The sequence below is a fragment of the Diadema setosum genome, chromosome 15 (genome assembly GCF_964275005.1).
Source record: "Diadema setosum chromosome 15, eeDiaSeto1, whole genome shotgun sequence".
NCBI classification, from domain to species: Eukaryota; Metazoa; Echinodermata; class Echinoidea; order Diadematoida; family Diadematidae; genus Diadema; species Diadema setosum.
The window spans coordinates 30152160-30171138 of NC_092699.1; the positions used below are offsets into that span (position 1 = coordinate 30152160).

Here is an 18979-nt window from a genome sequence, read left to right on the forward strand (position 1 = left end):
CCTCAACCAGTTCTCTATGACAGGTATATGACAAGTAGGGTTACTAATAGACAATTTATATATCACCGGAGTCTAATAGTGTAGATTAAGTGAGTTTGATTGATGAATGTTACATTCTGTCCTTTGTCTCATTATAATGACGACAGAGGAGGAGAGCTGGGTCTGGGACCCTGGCTGGAGAAACTACCGAACAGATTAAGAACAGTAGTTAAAGGGAAATGTTATCACTAATAACAGAAATGCAGCAGAGAGAAGAACATTGGTGAAGAGAATTATGGTTGAGATGAAACAAGGGAAATGTTAACAGAAATAGGAAGGATGATGAGGTAAAGGAAGTTTTTAGCCAAGTGGTGATCCCTTACAGTGTCAAAATCAAATTGTTGTCACTTCAAATTTGACTTGGGTCAGGTTGAGGATGGTAAGCTGGCTGATAGTCATCTGTCACCCAAAGTCTTACAATCTAGCCTCTACTAGTTCTCTCTGTATGTTGTGTAGTCTGTCTACACAAGTTATTGTCAACACAGTTCTTTTCAAATACAGTTTAACATCAATGTTCTGTTCTGTGTAAGGTAAACTTTCATTTCAGCATACCTTCTACATTGTATGTTTCTTATTCTCTAGTCTTATTTTTTTTGTTTGGTATCTCCTATAAGTCCTGTGTTGTTCTTTGTTTCTGGTCTAGTCCCTCTCTCTCATGCCATGAATAGTAATAACAATGATGACGACGGTGATGATAACGATAACAATAAGTTGTTATAACTATTATTATTGAATTCATTTAATTGATTGAGGCCAATTTAGGCTATTTATTCAGCAAAATAAAACACAAAAACATACAGTATAATAATAGTGGCGTTTACGATGAGAGCCAGGCAGCCTTGAAAGCATCTTGTGCTTGTACAGTAGGATGCCTACACAGGAAAATATTTGGCAACATTACAAATAATTCTGTGTGAAATCGAGTAGATAAACAAGACACCATCACATACACTCACACACACAACACATACACTCACATGCAGTATACATTAAGATAGAAGACAGGATAAAAAGTATGTTGTCTACTCAATCATGGGAAACTGTTAAAAAAAGGAGCACTTCAGTAAGCACTGAAATGTAGAAAGTACAGAGTTGTGCTATATTTCAAAGCAGTACTTTTACACCCCCCCCCCTTTACGGAATTCCTGGATCCGCTCCTGATTAACTCAGGACAGTATATTAAGTATGCTATTAAAAAGTCACACCTTCTACTGTTTTCCCTTCTGTTGTCTACAGACTTCTACAGTTCATCAGCATGCAAAATGACAAAGACTGGGAAGCTGTACAGCTATTGGGACCATATGTGACAGTGCACCTCAAAACAAACAAAAAGTCGCCAGATATGAATTTTTAGTTAAGACCATATTCTGAAAGACCAGACTCTAAGCTTCAAAATGATGTATAACTCAAATCAAATGGACTCTCCTAACCTATCTAAATATTTGAAAGAAAGCACAAACTCGGGAAAAGTGTGAACTGAGAAAAGAGGCTCTGAAGTACAGTGTCTATTCAAGCGCTTAATCTTTACCAAACCGCGCTGGCTGTGCGATGAATGGGACAAAAAACAGGAAGTAAACCACCAGAGTAACAACAATGAAGGGATTATCAGATTAAATTGAAATTAAGCATGCCTCATTAACACATTCTGTCCATAATTAATGCTAACTTTTAAAGCAGTGGCACTATTTTTTCAAAAGTTATTAGAGTTGAAAGTGAAGAGTGTGAACAAGGTTTTTCAGAAATGAAAAAGGGATTCGAAAGACGCACCTAATCACACTATTCTGCCAAAAATGTTCGAGATAAACTGCTAAAAAAGCACACTTTCCTGCCCGTTTTATGATACCAAATTTTAGCATAATGTAAAAGAAGACCCGCTCTTTCAGAAAATATGAAAAAGTCAAGTTCGGCTAGGTTGACCCATTTCACTTATATTCAGTCCTCACACAAAATCAGTGTGTGCGACTTTATGTTCGTTTTGAGGTGCACGGTCACATATTATGAGATTGTGTGCAAGAGGACAATATCGGTTTGGTGTAGGCCAATCACCAGGTGGAAAAAAAAGTGGAAGGAGGTGAAAAAGAGGATTGACGCCTGCCACCTTCATGGTTCCATCTGAAGAAGCATGCTGTTGGTGTGTTTGGAGCTGTGCTGGCCTGCAAACATCAATAGGCCCTACCACGAGGTAAGTTTTTGTTTTGTTTTGTTGTGTTTTGTTTTGTTACCTACACCAAGGGAGGAGGTTATGTTTTTGTTATGGTTTGTTTGTTTGTTAGTTTGTCAGTGTGCAACGTAACTCAAAAAGTAGTTAACGGTTTGGATGAAACTTGCAGGAAAGGTTTAGAATGACACAAGTAATAAACGATTAACTTTTGGTAGTGATCCGAGAATTATTGGGGGAATTTGTGAAGGATTTTTGATATTTTGGCAGGTACTCTGTAATTGCTACGGAGCTAATTCTAGCTCTATTTCCCGCTCCTTAGGGAGCGTGATTAGGGACCAGTCCATTTGGAGTGAAATTTGGAGCGAAAAATGTTCACTCTACCAGAGAGTGAAAATATTTCGTTTTTTAAGAGCGAAATCTACATCTTGTAAGAGTGACTTTTAGCTCCTCATTCGAGTGAAATGATTCTGATTTACAGTGGAAATTCTCACTCTTTTCAGAGTGAATTTTAGCTCTTCAAGCGACGGGTGCTAGTCTTGGTTCAAGGGCTAGGGAAATTATTTTGATTTACAGGGGAAATCCTCACTCTTTTCAGAGTGGATTTTCGCTCTTTGAAAGAGGGGTGCTAGTCTTGGTTCCAGGGGATTTTTGTTTTTATTTGTCGTACTGGTATTTACACACATCACAGCGTGCACACACACACACACACACACACACACGCATTCACGCATTCACACACACATATGCATATTCCAACGTACAGGTACATGCAAATATACATACACTCTGTCACTAACACATGTACATGAATAATACACTGCATGTACTGCATTATTTCGGTTTTGCTTTTGTTTGCTTTTTTTCATATTCAGGATTCTATACATATCATTTCAACAAAAATTAATCTTGACAAACTGATATATTCAAAGCTTGTCTGATGCTTGTTGTAGGACAACTTGTTTGTATGTCAGGGATATTGTTCAAAGTTCCTATAAGTTCCTGGAAATAAAACAGCCATAAACAATGTGAATATATTTCCAGAGTGGCCTTTTGACCAAATATGTAACTGCATGTATTTCATCTAATTTCGCCAAATATTAGACAATTGAACATGTGAAATATTGTACAATATTTAACAAATTTAATAAGATTCTGTTTTTAAGGGCAATTCCAAATTAAGAGAATAACAAATCAGATTTGATGACATTAAAGCCTGAAATGCAAATAGGATGCAGGTATATCTATGAACACACTTAAAAGCAGATCATTCGTCTTTACAAGTGCAGTATTTTAAACCCCGGAACTTTGAATACAAGTGCATGTACAAATGAATGAGTCGCTGAGTATAATAGTGACAACTGTCGAAGAGACATGGGTAAATTTCTTCCTGGCAATGATACAATACTTTAGCGAAAACTCTAATTATCATGTGAGGGGGGGGGGGTGGTGTACAAACACTAAAATTTAGCTGCTGTTTCAAAAGCCTTGTGCAAACCCTGATTTAAAAGAGCTGAAATATGTGTATGTTTTGGATCATACTATCTCTCTGATAGACAAGACTGAATTGCACAAAATGCACATTCACGAACAAGACAATTATTTTTACAGCAACAGTAACGTGTCAAATTGCCACCATTCCTCCATTGAAGCATAGGACTATATCATCTTGACTATAGCAATTAGAATAATTAATGTACACAATGTACAGGTTTTGAACTTTTTAAACAGTTTCATTTTATTTTTGTTTAACTATTTTATTTTTCTTTGGTTAGCTTAGTGGGAAATACAGAATTGAGGAAAATTTCATTAGTTCTCGTCTAGAAAGTTACCAGTAACTGTCTAAATTTATTGAACCATTATTTTGTATGATTATCCTACGGAAAAAAGTACATGAATATTCTATTTTTCCCCCTTGTATAAAAAAAAGATCATTTGCCTAAGTCAATCATATCATCCTACGAGAAGAACTTTGCCAATTTGCTGGAATTTGCAAAGGAAATCTGAAAGAAACGTTAGATTTCAAATTGATAATGACATATAAATCCATGTGAACATTATTCAAGGAATGCAATATCCTAACATTCATGTGTACAAAAATACAACAGCATACTGTAAAAATGTATAAAAATTGTACATTTTGTAAAGCATTGAGATCATCTATCTAAACATTCAGTGATCAAGGTTGAAAACCACTTTCAGAATACATATTCAGATATAAGTAAATACATGTTTGTCATCACACATTTTGTGAGTTGTCAAGTCAACTGGAAAAGAGAAATTCCAAGTAAGAAAGTCACAAGACATACATGATTATGATTACTAGTACGTGCCTTTGTTAACCTCCATTATCTGGCCGATCTGGCAGAGGCACGTTCTCAGCGGTGGCTTGATATCAGCGGGGACTCATAGCTCAAGGATATAAAAATGTCAAGAGTCTGTGATCGACAAGTCTATTGTTGGGAATTCCATATTGACAGTGAAGAAGACTTTGTGAACAGGTGATCCAAAGCCTGAAAGATGTCTTCCTCTCCAAGAAGGGTCGTATCATCAACAAAAAATAAATACCGTTGTTGTTCCCGCCCCACCAGCGAAAAAACAGCAAGAAGGGCTGGCTAAACTTTTGGTCCTCTTCTTGTGCTGCTGCATCATTATCTGTACCAGAGAAAATAATAGAGTACAACAATATAAATGAAAACATGTGAATATGCAACTCCAGAGTATGTGTTCTGATTTTTTTTTTCTCTTTCTCGTCTAAGTGTATGACAGTGGATCATCACAAGAAAGCGTACATTGTTGGATGATATTTACTTGTGTACCGGGTAATCTAAATTTAAAACACAAGCTGGGAAATTTAGTGGGCATATTCCCATGTCTTGTAAACAAACTTTTAATATTATAATTGTCTCTACCACCACGAAGAAATGTGTATAGGTAAAGATGCATTTACATTCTTACGTATCGTGCCATGACTTCACGGTATAGAAAGGTGTAACTAGAACATAATTGTAAAAACATAGAATGTGCTAATGATGTACAGTCGTCAATGTGCCTGTGAGACAGTATACTTTAAAACATCTGTAAAAATAATAGGATATTGTTAAAGAACCATACGTTTCTCATTACTTAGATCAACAGGTTAAATTTCACGGGTATTAATGTCACAGGGAAGACAGTAAATTAACTCACAGATCTTTCTTCAAAGAGTTGCAGGAGAGCACTGTCAGTTGTTGGCTCCTTACTCTTTCCTTCCTGTCTTGATGCAGGATGTTGGCAGAAATTTTGTCGACAGCACCAAGGCTCCTTGGTCTCCTAAAATTCACATAGAATGCAAAGCCTGCCAAACATTCTACTGTAATGGGTAACAGTCAATGTCGGAAGCACAATAATTTGAGAGAGGGAGATAGAAAGAAAGGCATTCATAAGATCATTTCCATGGCAAATGGACTGTGGCGGATCTAGAGGGGGGGGGGGGGGCGCAAGAGTCGCACGCCCCCCTTTATTTATCGTTAAAAACAAAAGAAATAAAAAGAAAAATGAAATGAAACCCGGAAGTGGCACCAGAAATATTAGTTACGGCCCCCCTTTACAGAATTCCTGGATCCGCCCATGGAGGAAATTTCTAATCTCCACATGAACAGAATTTGTACAGTAGAGAGGAAAGATAATAGGCAACAAGGTCAGTGTACAGTTTTCCTTGCAATAAATCATGTGGGATATTCTCTGTTTTCGTGCACATTTTTTGCTTTAGTGCATTTTTCCATGTACATGAACTCATATACACATAATGTGTTTTATCCAACAAAATAAATAGAAGTTGAACAACTCAGGTCACATTCTGCAAGAGAAGAACAAGTAGAATCTTGTATATGGGTAAGGGTGGGAAACTGATTTTCAGAATCCTCTTTCTCTTATTAAGTAAAAGTGGTTCAATAAGTTAGTTGTTTTTGTTGTGATGTTAGTGACTAAATCATATCATTTTAATTTGCCATTAGGCTACACTCACCTAGATCCATGGCATAATCAGTGAGACGAGGCCCTCAGACTGGGCTACCTGCTGGGAAGGATTCTTCAGCAATGTTAGATTCCCTGAAAGGAATTTTGAGCTGTTTCCGGGATAATCAATTCAAACTCCATACAGATCTGTGTAGCGGCACATCAGTAGACCTGTATGAAATCAAAGCTGAAGTGAAACATAAGAATATATTAAATCAATCTTTATTGTACATCACTACCCTAAATGAAATGGGTTGTCAAATGGTTGCAATCAGCAACACAGATTCAGTCAATGGGTCAATTTTGGGAAAAGTGGGTGTTTTTATCTAGGACTTTGCATTATTCCTCCTTCATTTTCAATTCCAATTACACTTTATTTTCATCAAACAAAAAGTAACACATCATACAGAGTATTTTGTCAATTCATACTGTTGAACAAATTGAAAATACAAGTCATAAAACATAATACGAAATGAATACACATATGTGACCGTGCACCTCAAAACGAACAAAAAGTCGCACACACTGATTTTGCGTGAGGACTGAAAATAACTGAAATGGGTCAACCTAGTCGAGCTTGACTTTTTCATATTTTCTGAAAGAGCGGGTCTTCTTTTACATTATGCTAAAATGTGGTAACATAAAACGGGCAGGAAAGTGTGTGTTTTTTTAGCAGTTTATCTCGAACATTTTTGGTAGAATAGTGTGATTAGGTGCGTCTATAGAATCCCTTTTTCATTTCTGAAAAACCTTGTCCTCACTCTTCACTTTAAGCTCAAATAACTTGTGAAAAGATATTGCTACTGCTTTGAAAGTTGGCATTTATTATGAACAGAATGTGTTAATGAGGCATGCTTAATTTCAGTTTAATCTGATAATCCCTTCATTGTTGTTACTCTGGTGGTTTACTTCCTGTTTTTTGTCCCATGCATCGCACAGCCAGCACGGTTTGGTAAAGATTAAGCGCTTGAATAGACACTGTACTTCAGAGCCTCTTTTCTCAGTTCACACATTTCCTGAATTTGTGCTTTCTTTCCAATAGTTAGATAGGTTAGGAGAGTCCATTTGATTTGAGTTATACATCATTTTAAAGCTTAAAGTCTGCTCTTTCAGGATATGGTCTTAACTAAAAATTCATGTCTGGCGACTTTTTGTTTGTTTTGAGGTGCAGTGTCACATATAATTCAATTCATACTGTTGAAAATTTGAAAATACAAGTAAAGCCATAAAATATAATACAAAATAAACACATAGTTAATTACATAACGAGAAAGCATAATGCAATAGTAACTAGTAATAGATAACATGATAGAGTACTGAGTATAGTGATTTTCTAAAAAGGGCCTCCTGTTAAACGATTACTTGAAAGCACGAAAAAGATCCTATAATCTGTATCATAATACCAATAAGAAAATGTACCGTATAAGCATCTGATAATTGAGATACATGTATAATTGACAACTTACCCTCTAGAATATAGATTAACTAGATCTGTACCAGAGCAGTCAGAACCAACTTTGCCGAGAAATGGCCAACACCCAATCACAAGAGGCAAAAACAAAACAATACAAAAAATATATATTTTGAGCACACGAGCACCTTGACACACACACACACAAATGGACGGGCACACACACACACACACACATGGACGGGCACACACACACATACACACAGCAGCTTCACACACAAGCAGAAGCCTACATACAGTACCCAGGTTCTATGCATCCACGGATACACATGAGTAGGTATCTAAAAATACGCACGCGGGCTGGAGCCCGTCCTGGGCCCTATGCCTTTAGGGTCCGGTAAGGCAGTCCCCTTGCAAACTACTGAGACAAGACACTCAACTGTAGGCCTAACCCTGTATTCTTGAAAGATTCGACTATTCCAAATGAGGTCTATTTTATCACTCTGAAAAAGCCCACAGTCTGTTTGAATTACACTATTCCGGTACTGGCGGTAGACTACATGTTACATGGGTCTATCATTGTAGCGATCGTGTCCAGGATCATGAACCAGGCCCGCGTAGCCGGCTGTAGGGATAAACTACGCAGACTTTATTGCGATTTTAAAGCATGACTATCTTAGTGTCTCAGAATAACGTGGCACAAAGGGGGTTTCCACCATGGCACATAAAGAGTTAAACAGAATGTATCATTTACATTATAGAAAAAAAATCAGGCAGCGGGTACTGCTTTTATTATTTTCAAATTAGGAAATTCTTCCGTCGAGATGTTTTCATTGCAAGTGATTGAAAAATTGCCCAACATCGACGTAAATAAGTACTGAATTGATCAGTGTTTTGATAGTAGCCATGATTAAAAAAAATCATAGGCGTAAATACTCGAGCAGGATCCGAACATACGACCTCATGATCTCCGGACAGGCGTGCGGAGTTGTTGGGGAATATGTCAATCATTTGCAACAAAAAAATAAATGAAAAAATCTGGTTTCGAATTTCACTCGAGAATCTTTTTTGTTGCAGTTCCTAACTTATGCAATCTTCAATCTTCCTAAAACTTGAACTTGAATATACCCTTTTTGATTATGAACTCAAGGGTATAAGTAAGAAAGTAAAGTAATTTTGATACAATACAGCCCTTGGGTTTGAATCACTTTGTAATGCTTCTGACGGACTGGACTCATAGGCATACAGAAAAAAAAAATCAGACATGATAAACATTCATCTTTTGATTGATAAAATGATAGTGACATTGTCCAATCATTACCACTTGCTCACGAGAAATGATTACTAAATTTAACTGTGTATATAGGTAGACTGTCAAGAGATTTGATATCAGGAGCAGTGAGTGTTTCGATGTATTTGCCCAACTGTCCTGGTGTGCTGTCATTTGTCACTGAAAACTGTCTTCTCAAGTGGATAATAGTTTGCGCCACTATTCACATGGATATATTAATTTGAATCACTAATTTAATGCTTCTGACGGAAATTAATGTGATGAAGTTTATTTATTTTGTTTATGGTACATCAGTCGTTGATTCATTGTTGTTGCATGGGCAATTTAAATTAAAAAATGAAAAATCATTTTCCCTGTTGACTATGTATGATGATAACCACGGGAAGCAATATACAAAATACACCATCAACATTCTTTGGACTTTCACGTTGATCGAGTCGTCACTGTATATCAAATCGTGTTGTTTCTCAATGGATAACGTTCTTGAAGGTAAAATTAAGTTAAGATATTTTTTCTAGCGATATATTGATTTTGTGGAATAACACACTAAATGCACATTACGATCGTTACTCTGTGCTTCATGAAATAAAACTGCATAAACAGTTATTGATAGATATTTTTCAACGTATTGTTTCACATTCTTGTAAAAATGCTCTTAGACACTGTTAAATTGATACTTCATATATATGTGACCTGCTACAACAAAATGATCCTAAAGTCGGGCGAGGTCGATTGTTTTGAAATTGCATGATTTAATCCCATAATCTTTCTGCTTTAAATTGATACATAACACATTTTATAAAAACAATCGGCTGCGGAGATATCGATGTTTAAAAGAGAGCATGTCGAGACGTCTGGAAAATCACTGTTTCGAGAAAAGCGCCCTAAAAGTCTTCCATTCGACGCAATCGCGATCAAGGGACACGCAAGTCAGTTTTCACCGCACGCACAAGTCGACTGGGCAGTGTGCGAGCTTCACGCTTCGGTTAGCAGCAAGCAGCAAACTGACCAATGAGATCACTCTGGTCGTTGTTAGGGGCGGAACCTATCTGTGGCGCTCAATCCAAATTTTCGAACCAGTTTCTGCTTCGTTGAAACGCCAAAAAAAAAAAAAAAAAACATGGCTCAGAAAAACGCTATTTTTTGGTGTTTCCTTTCACCATTTTGCTTCAAAATTTCAAAAGATGATAGAAGACATGTTAGACTCCAATAACAAATCAAAATCAGAAAATCGTCAGTTATGACCAATTTTAATGCTCTGACTTCAAACTCGATTTTCACGGCTTCGACCGTGCGCGACTTTAGGACCTTTTTGTTGTCACATATGGCTGAAAACGTCGAACGATGTACAATTGGCTATTTTCGGGCTTTTCGATATTCAGACCCTTGTAAAATTGTCACCTTGGGGTGCTTTTCATGGTTTTAGGTATCATTTGGTAGGGGAGGGTTGTACCTTTCAGAAAATATATACTTTGTAGTGTTCTTACTGCATTTTCTTTTAAAAAATAATGCCTCGAAGCTGAAAAAATGACAAAAATGCATATTTTGGGAAAAAATCCCAGAATCACACGTCTTAATTTTTGTTCTAATGCAATTCTACAGCTTTGTTTTTCCTTGTGAGTAAGCCCACACACTTCAACTATTTAATCAAGTACTTCTGCCATGAACGTGTGTATTATTTATCTTCTCAGGAAACGTTGTATTCGCTTATGTCTGAAAAAGAACGTCTCTGAATGAATTATCTTTTCCTTGACGCCAAAAATTCAGAATGACTATGAAAACATTTAAGGCCATATTTATTTAGCGTCTTATCCATACTACCATTCCATCAAAATTTGTGAGTGAGCTGTGTGAAATAATCGTGTGGTGGCTCATTAAAGAAAATTATACTGAATAACCATCAGAGATGTTCAATTGTTTAATGGTGTCATTAATGAAAGTGGATTATGCTTGAGATAAAAAGTGGTTATCAGTATGTCAGTGTGAGCCAGGCGACTATGATGATTGGCAACTTTAGTAGCATACTGTCCACAAAAATGAGTTCTGGTTGAAAACCCGAATTGGCTAATGTCTCTGATCAAAACGAATGTCCCTGATTGAAAGTCTCTGAAGGGATATTCCCTCATCTGACACTTTCGCACTGCATGATACTTTCTTTGCGTGCTTATTTTACGCACTGACGAGCCATCCTGGAATCGAGTCAGCACAGTTCAACGACAGATATGCCCACAAATCTTGAAAATGTGAGTAATAACAAAAACTTTCCTGGTGTTTGTGCCGATTTATTAGAATTACTATTCCGTAGATTTGCCAATCAGTATCATTTGTGAAATTATGTATTTTAATCTTTGGATTAGAGGTAAATTAAAAAAGGATAGACAGTAAATATGTAAGAATCTGCACGAAAATCAAAGACCGCACGTCTCTGGGCAAAATGAAAAACGTCTCTGAAAATTACTGTTTCATGAAATAAAGACATCCACTATACAAATTATGAGAACATTAAAGTAAATTTATGTCTGGATGGGCTCAGTTAGTACAAAAGGAACAGGTAGAACCAAGTTAACACGGACATGTTGTAATATTAAGAAAAATGAAGCTTCCTGAAAGATGTTGAAAATATGTGACCGGCGACAACGGTTTCAGGCAAAAGTCGGGCATTTTGAAAATTCATTTTTTCACTGAATCACATTGCCCATTTCCTAAGCTTTGCATTGATATAAGACACTTGCATTCTCCGGCACCATAAGTGGGCATGGAAAGCAAAATAAAATGCACTTTTTAAGTTGTTAGCCTGACAAAATTGCGAGAAAACCCTCTTTGAAGATTCACCTCTTTCTCAAGACAATCTCCGAGCGGCGATGCGAGGTGAGAATCACCCATCCGTACAATGGTGCCAATCGATGTTAAGCTCCGCCTCTAGTAACCACATCGCCTTCTGATTGGCTCACTGAGAGAGTCAAATTTCCCGGGCATCCTTCCTAGTAGCTCAGCGTATGGAGCCAAGAAAAAATGCTGTTCGCTCGGGTTTGTTTTACCATTACGTCTTTCAAGATGGCGGATACGATAATTGCACGTTATGGTGTACATGTGTATGGTGCACGCATTACGCAATGGCATCCACACGCCATGACCATGCGCATGTAACAGGGAGCGGGTGGCGCATCCAACATTTACAAATCGCGTTTTCATTGTTGATTTGATTTTATCATTGCCGACCCTTTTGAAGACAGATAAATGACAAGTTGGCAAAGGTCACGCTTCCTGTTTCTTTTGCTTTTACAAGCCATGCATATGTTGCCTTGTTTGGTGGTGTTAATTATATCAAAACAAACAAACAAACACGACTCGTTAGTTTCGTGCGATCTTGATGTGTAGTATTTGGATATAATTGGTCACATCGTTGACCGCTCCTTTCCTCTCATCTACCTTCCATTGAGTCAGTCTGCTGTCATAATTTTTACTACATGTACAAGTAGACTATTGGGTTTTTTTTTTTCTTTTCACACGATTACGTACATGATATTTGTTTCACTTCCGTTGTCGAACATTGCGGTAGAATAGTTTAAATAGAAAGGCAAACGAAGAGCACGCACTACAGCGTATAAACCACTATAGCAAGAACAACGGAGCATGAAATCACATGCACGCGTGGACAAAGCATTCCCCAAACGCTGCATGTGGTGTCTCCGAAAGCCGAATTATGTAAATGTGCGTGACGCACCAGCCAATCGCATGCGAGACCTTGCGCCGTAGCAACGCTTGGGATATTGGCGCGGCGTTCGAAAGAAGCTCGAAACTGACGAGTGCGATCCAACATAGAGTGCTTAAAATTCCATTTTCGATAGGAAAAACGTAGTCTTATGCTACGAAATTTAGTGTAGATGTAGAAAACATATGAAAGATTCGATTTCTGCAAAAAACCCAAATCGACAAAAATAATGGTAAAGATCTTTGTACCCCGCCTAGGAGGAAATTTGCTATTGCGACTTTTGCCTGAAACCGTTGTCGCGGGTCACATATGTAAAAGAGTTTCAAATATAAGATTTTCTGTTAATTGGGCAAGTGTAAACACATTGCCAGGACAGAAAATCTGTTTTATGACTAGTAGCAGGTCAATAGTCTATGATTATTATGTAGTAGTCACTTTAGTTTACGTATTTTTTGTGAGAGAGGCAAAAATGTAAGAAAAATAGGTTTAGGTCAGAGACGTGCTCTGAACAAATAGGATCTGCTCTCAAACCAATATCAATGACCCACCATGGCGAATTGGTGCCTATGTTTGTAGCACATTGGTTCCTCAATCCAAATATAATGCCAATATCTTGTAAAAATCAAACCCATTAAGTACTGATAAGCAAAGATGTTTACGTCAGAGACGTTACATTGAACGTTTTACACATTTTCAACTACTACAATATAAGGAGTAGATCTTTCATTATTCCACAGTATATGGCCCTCGTATACATACATCGTTCTAGGTAATTTACGCAATCTAAAAACAATGTTGATTTTATAATTATGATCAGAGACGTTCATTTGTGCGTACATTGTTCTTCCAGTGCATGATAGATTCATTTTAATATCATTTTAACTCTATCTTTTTTTTTTTCTTACAGCAAGATGGGAAGACCGGAAGGATTTCAAATGCTCCGAATATTAGAATTTCGTCCTGCTCAGGATCTTTAGGCTCAGTCACGTTCATGGAGCCTACAAGTTCCGGACAACGGCCGTGGTACTGTCAAGACCGGATGGACATCTTGGAGGTGCCATCTGTTTATAAAATAATGACTATCCCAACCCCTGTTTCAGGTAGCAAGCGACGCAGTGGGTACCATGCACTGATTGAGGACATGGAATACCAAGTGGAGGGGAAATACAATTCAATGTTTTAATGTGGACTCTGTATTTAAAGCACATCACTACGTTTGCTTTTGATACTGTAAAATCTGAGGCTTACACGCTAAGAGATAAATGTTCAAATTTGCACCTAATTTGTAACAATAGCAGCACACCTGTGGTGCATACTTGCACCCTTAATTGTGCTGAATTGCACCCTTAATTAACTGCCTTTTTGAAGTTTTGCTAATTTCTGCAAACATGTTCTCGTACAGTTGATAAGAATATATATGCAAATGAGTGAGCTAACCATGTCATAACCTCACAATTTTCCATTGATCGTGTACAAAAAATAAAGAAACTTCATTTTTTCTGTCTTTGAAATCTGAAACATGATGCTATTCCTGGTTGATTACCTTCGGAATAGTAATCAGATATACCCGGATTAAAGCCTCGGGCATAATTATGTCTGAATGAAAAACTGAAAATTTCAAAAGTTTATGTGCAAACATTATGGCAAGTTGTGAGGGAATGACAAGCTCAATTTTCCATTAGCATATTCATAATGACCGTTCAAAAACTGTTTCCTGAAAAATTAGCAAAACTTCAAAACGTCATAACTTCATTATTTTTTTCTTCACCCCTTAAGATTTTATTCTTTCTTATTAGCGGCTAGCTCATATTTGGGCTGAATTTCCCCTGTAATGACTCCTTTTCTCTTAGAAGTAAGGTGAGATGTTCTAGGGGTATCATTTTTGAGGTTTGTAAGCCAAATACATGAGAAAAGGAAAAATACTAACATCTATGATGAAACAAGAAAATGTCTATTAAGAATGTCCCTTTACTTAGTTTCCTCTACAACACTATATACTTATGTATCGCCTTCGAATAGAAACATGACGCAAATCTCTCGTTTGAAGAGGCTACACCCCAGTAAATAATGCCAGTGCATATCTTGGCAATCAATGACTTAAAGTCAAAGATATAAAACACCTGTTTCTTGACCCTGGCCTAATCTAAGCATCAGTCATCGCCACAGCGCCACAGGAGGGGGGGGGGGGGGCACCGCGAGAGGATGTGTGTGTGTGTGAGTGTAGACATTCAGCGTATGCAGACAGAGCATGCCTGTACTGTAGTGACCGGAACTATTGTCATTCCATTTCGCTCTCCCCTTCTCCCTCCCCCATCTCTCCCCCCTCTCCCTCCCTCTCTCCCCCTCGCTCTCCCTCTCTCTCTCTCTCTCTCCCTCTCTCTCTCTTTCTCAATGATCCAGTCAGCAGGCTGATTGTAACCAGGGAGGTAGTCTCACCTCCCCGTTGTAACTCACTGCCAAATAGCACATTGTCAGCACCGGCAAACTGGCAATGCTCTCCTTCTTATTCCTGTATTTTCGTTATTTACGGGTCGATTTTTTTTCGTTCGAAATGTAAAATGGATGACCATAGAATTTCTCAATAGAATATAGAATTGAAAACTTTAGAAAGGATAGAGAAAATTGAGTTCACTTTGAATGGTCTGCCACAGGCAGATATCCTTATCATGCTCTTACGTAATACGACAGCTGCTTTCTCAATGATCCAGTCAGCAGGCTGATTGTAACCAGGGAGGTAGTCTCACCTCCCCGTTGTAACTCACTGCCAAATAGCACATTGTCAGCACCGGCAAACTGGCAATGCTCTTCTTCTTATTCCTGTATTTTCGTTATTTACGGGTCGATTTTTTTTCGTTCGAAATGTAAAATGGATGACCATAGAATTTCTCAATAGAATATAAAATTGAAAACTTTAGAAAGGATAGAGAAAATTGAGTTCACTTTGAATGGTCTGCCACAGGCAGATATCCTTATCATGCTCTTACGTAATACGACAGCTGCTTTCTCAACGATCCAGTCAGCAGGCTGATTGTAACCAGGGAGTAGTCTCACCTCCCCGTTGTAACTCACTGCCAAATAGCACCGGCAAACTGGCAATGCTCTCCTTCTTATTCCTATATTTTCGTTATTTACGGGTCATTTTTTTTCGTTCGAAATGTAAAATGGATGACCATAGAATTTCTCAATAGAATATAAAATTGAAAACTTTAGAAAGGATAGAGAAAATTGAGTTCACTTTGAATGGTCTGCCACAGGCAGATATCCTTATCATGCTCTTACGTAATACGACAGCTGCTGGAGTCATCAAACCCTGGCTTGGCCTCCAGGTTTGTCACGCCTGAGCAGAAAGTTTATTTGCAATGGACAAGTACTTCGACTCCCAACTCCCAAACGACAAATATACGCACCCCATTTTGGGTAAACCCAGTTGGGGACTCGCCTCAAACGAGGAATTGACGGCATGGAAGGATCGATAATCCCCTACCGATGTGACAGGTAAAATGTGGTATTGTAATGTTATCATTGTCAACCTCTTGAAAGAGGTTTTCAGATCATTTTTGGTCAAGCGTTTGCTGTACCACACCGTTGATATTCTTTTTAGTTTGGCGTTTACAATTTATATCTGCCATAGTATACAAAAAAAGCACAGCGGAATTTGATGCTTCTAGGATGAGTATAGGTTAATTACAGCTTTCTGAGACGACATCATAACAGTGGCCCAGGTACGGTCCCTAATAAAAATCCGAACTGGCCTGACAAAAACATACAATCATATTTGAGGTATAGTGGTCAAATTGAAATAGTATTAGTAAATTCGTGTTTACCTTTGTTATAGATTTGGACTACATTTTAAAGACTAGAAATGTCGCTACGGCGACTGATGCCTCCGCCATAATGCATGATTCTCCCAATAGGCGTATAGTACAATGTCTTCACAATGTATGATGACAGTTTCACATAACTGGCAAAATATCGAAATAACAAGTTTGTCAGAAATATCTTGAATGTTCACTTTCCACGAATTGGGTTTGCTATAATTGTCTATTAAAGAGTGCAGGTACACATATTTGGGGAATTGAAAATTTTTACTTGACTTCTGACCGACCTTATTATAAGTTTATGCATTGAGTATAATTTTCAAGGTATGAAGAAAGAGTGTAATTACAGTACAAAACATATCTTTTTTTTCATTTAAACCTGACCTTTGACCCTTAACCTTTGACCTTTGACCTTCTGGCTGGAAATTTCCAAGAGAATCTCCATTCAGTAATACATGTACATATATTAAATTTTAAAACTAATAATGCAATCATTGCATATCCATACTAGTACATGAGGGAAATAGTAACATTTTGAGGAGTTGACTTTGACCTTTGACCCCCTGACTATTGACCCATGACCTCTAAATTCCCTAGATAATCCCTGCCAGTCAGTACATGCATATGTACCAAGTTCCATGAAGATACATTGAACCATTTGCGAGAAAAGTGATATTGCAACATTTTCACCTAACCTTTGACCTTTTGACCTTCGACCTTATGACATGGAACTCTCTCTGGAGAATCTTTATGCAGTAGTACATGTCTACACTAAGTTTCAAGAAAAGAACTGCGGGCATCGCACAGATATGGGGAAATAGCAACATTTTTAGCATTTGACCTTGACCTTTTGACCTTTGACCTCTTGTCAATGTCACTAAAATCTACTCAACTAATTGTCCCATCATACATCATCCTTGGACCAAGTTTGGTGAAAGCTGCTTCATCCAGTTTTGAGTTATCACGTAAACAGATAAATTTTAGGATTTGACCTTGATCTTTGACCTTTGACCTCTGTCCGATTTCACTGAAAAACTAATCAAGTACTTGTCCTATCATACTTCATCCTCCAACAAAGTTTGGTGAAATTTGCTCCATCCAGTCTTGAGTTATCGCGTAAACGGATACAATTTCATGATTTGACCTTGACCTTTGACCTTTGACCTTCAGCCGATTTCGCCCAAAATCTAACCAAATCATTGCCCCATCATATTTCATACTTGGACCAAGTTTGGTAAAATTCCAGCAAATATTACTCAAGTTATCGCGTAAACGAAAGCGGACGGACGTACGGACGGACGGACGTACGGACGGACGGACGGACGGACAACCCGAAAACATAATGCCTCCGGCACCACTTCGTGGCGGAGGCATAAAAACATATACAATATTGATAGCATGTGGGCACACCTTCGCATACACCGGAAGGTGAAATACAAAGTAGTGGTTATCATATAAACAAAAACATTTCTTGACATATGCCTCCGTAAATGATTTCTCAATGAATGTGGAATGTTGAGTTACGAGCATCTTTTAAAATATGGAGTTTGGTGTTTAATTCTAGTGATAACTTACAGCCGAAACGTCCCTGATGGAAAAGCAGATGTCTCTGATATAAACAAATAATTTAGGTAAGGTAGTCAAAATTGCAAGTATTTCATGTAATTTTTATTTGTCTGTCATTCAAAAGTATTGTAAGATATGAATAATATAACAAGGACAGGTTTGTTGTTGATTTTGGTGTAGAAATCGAAATTCCTCTTACAATTTGGAGGTTTGTAGTTACAATCGGTTATTATGAAAAATAATTCAAGTTGAAATAACCATTCTGAATTGTTCACAAAAGATAAACATGTGTTTAATAAAAGAATAATGTTGTTTGTTCACAAACCTCGTAATTATGGATTAAAGGACATCGTTTTTATTGTCTATGTCTGAGGAACGTCTATGAGTGAAACCTGAACGTCTCTGATCAAAACATGGCTTTCTTTCAGCATCTGTAAAGGGCTTTTATGGGGATTTGACCAAGCGAAATGCACTAAATTCATTATTAGTATCTAGCGAACATTAACATTTAAACAAATGAGACCCCTGCTATATGTTTTGTTCAAATGAGATGAAAGTGAAGATAAGAATATAAAAATCTCTGCTTACATGACAAAAACTCCACTTTACTTTAACTTCCGTGTGTATTAGCTTTTGTAAACTTCACAGGAGGTAAACAATATTTTAGGAACAAATTAACACAGTCTTCAAAAGCATGAACAAGATGAAAATATATTAATTTGAATGTTTTTCTACCCTTCATTTGAATTTTCACTAAAACGATGTTTATTTTAGTCAGAGACGTTCGCCAATATGTCGCAGTTCTATCTAATCTTGAATAAAAACAACACCCTTGGAGATATCCCAGTATAATCGGGTTTCCAAGAAAGTTGATATCAATGACATTTGACTGAGATATATTTATATCAGTGAGTGACGTTTTTTAATTTTGACCCCTGATTTGCCCAATTGTACATCGTTCAACGTTTTCGCCCATATATGTGTGGCG

General features: G+C 37.4%; 1 long non-coding RNA gene across 1 annotated transcript in view; it reads left to right on the plus strand.

The window, feature by feature from the left end:
• The first annotated feature begins 1987 nt into the window (after positions 1-1987).
• LOC140238471 (uncharacterized) overlaps positions 1988-18979 on the plus strand; it is a 106322-nt gene continuing 89330 nt past the window's right edge. The window contains exon 1 of the long non-coding RNA XR_011901915.1: positions 1988-2221. This is a non-coding gene — a long non-coding RNA (uncharacterized lncRNA). The remainder of the gene's footprint in view (positions 2222-18979) is intronic.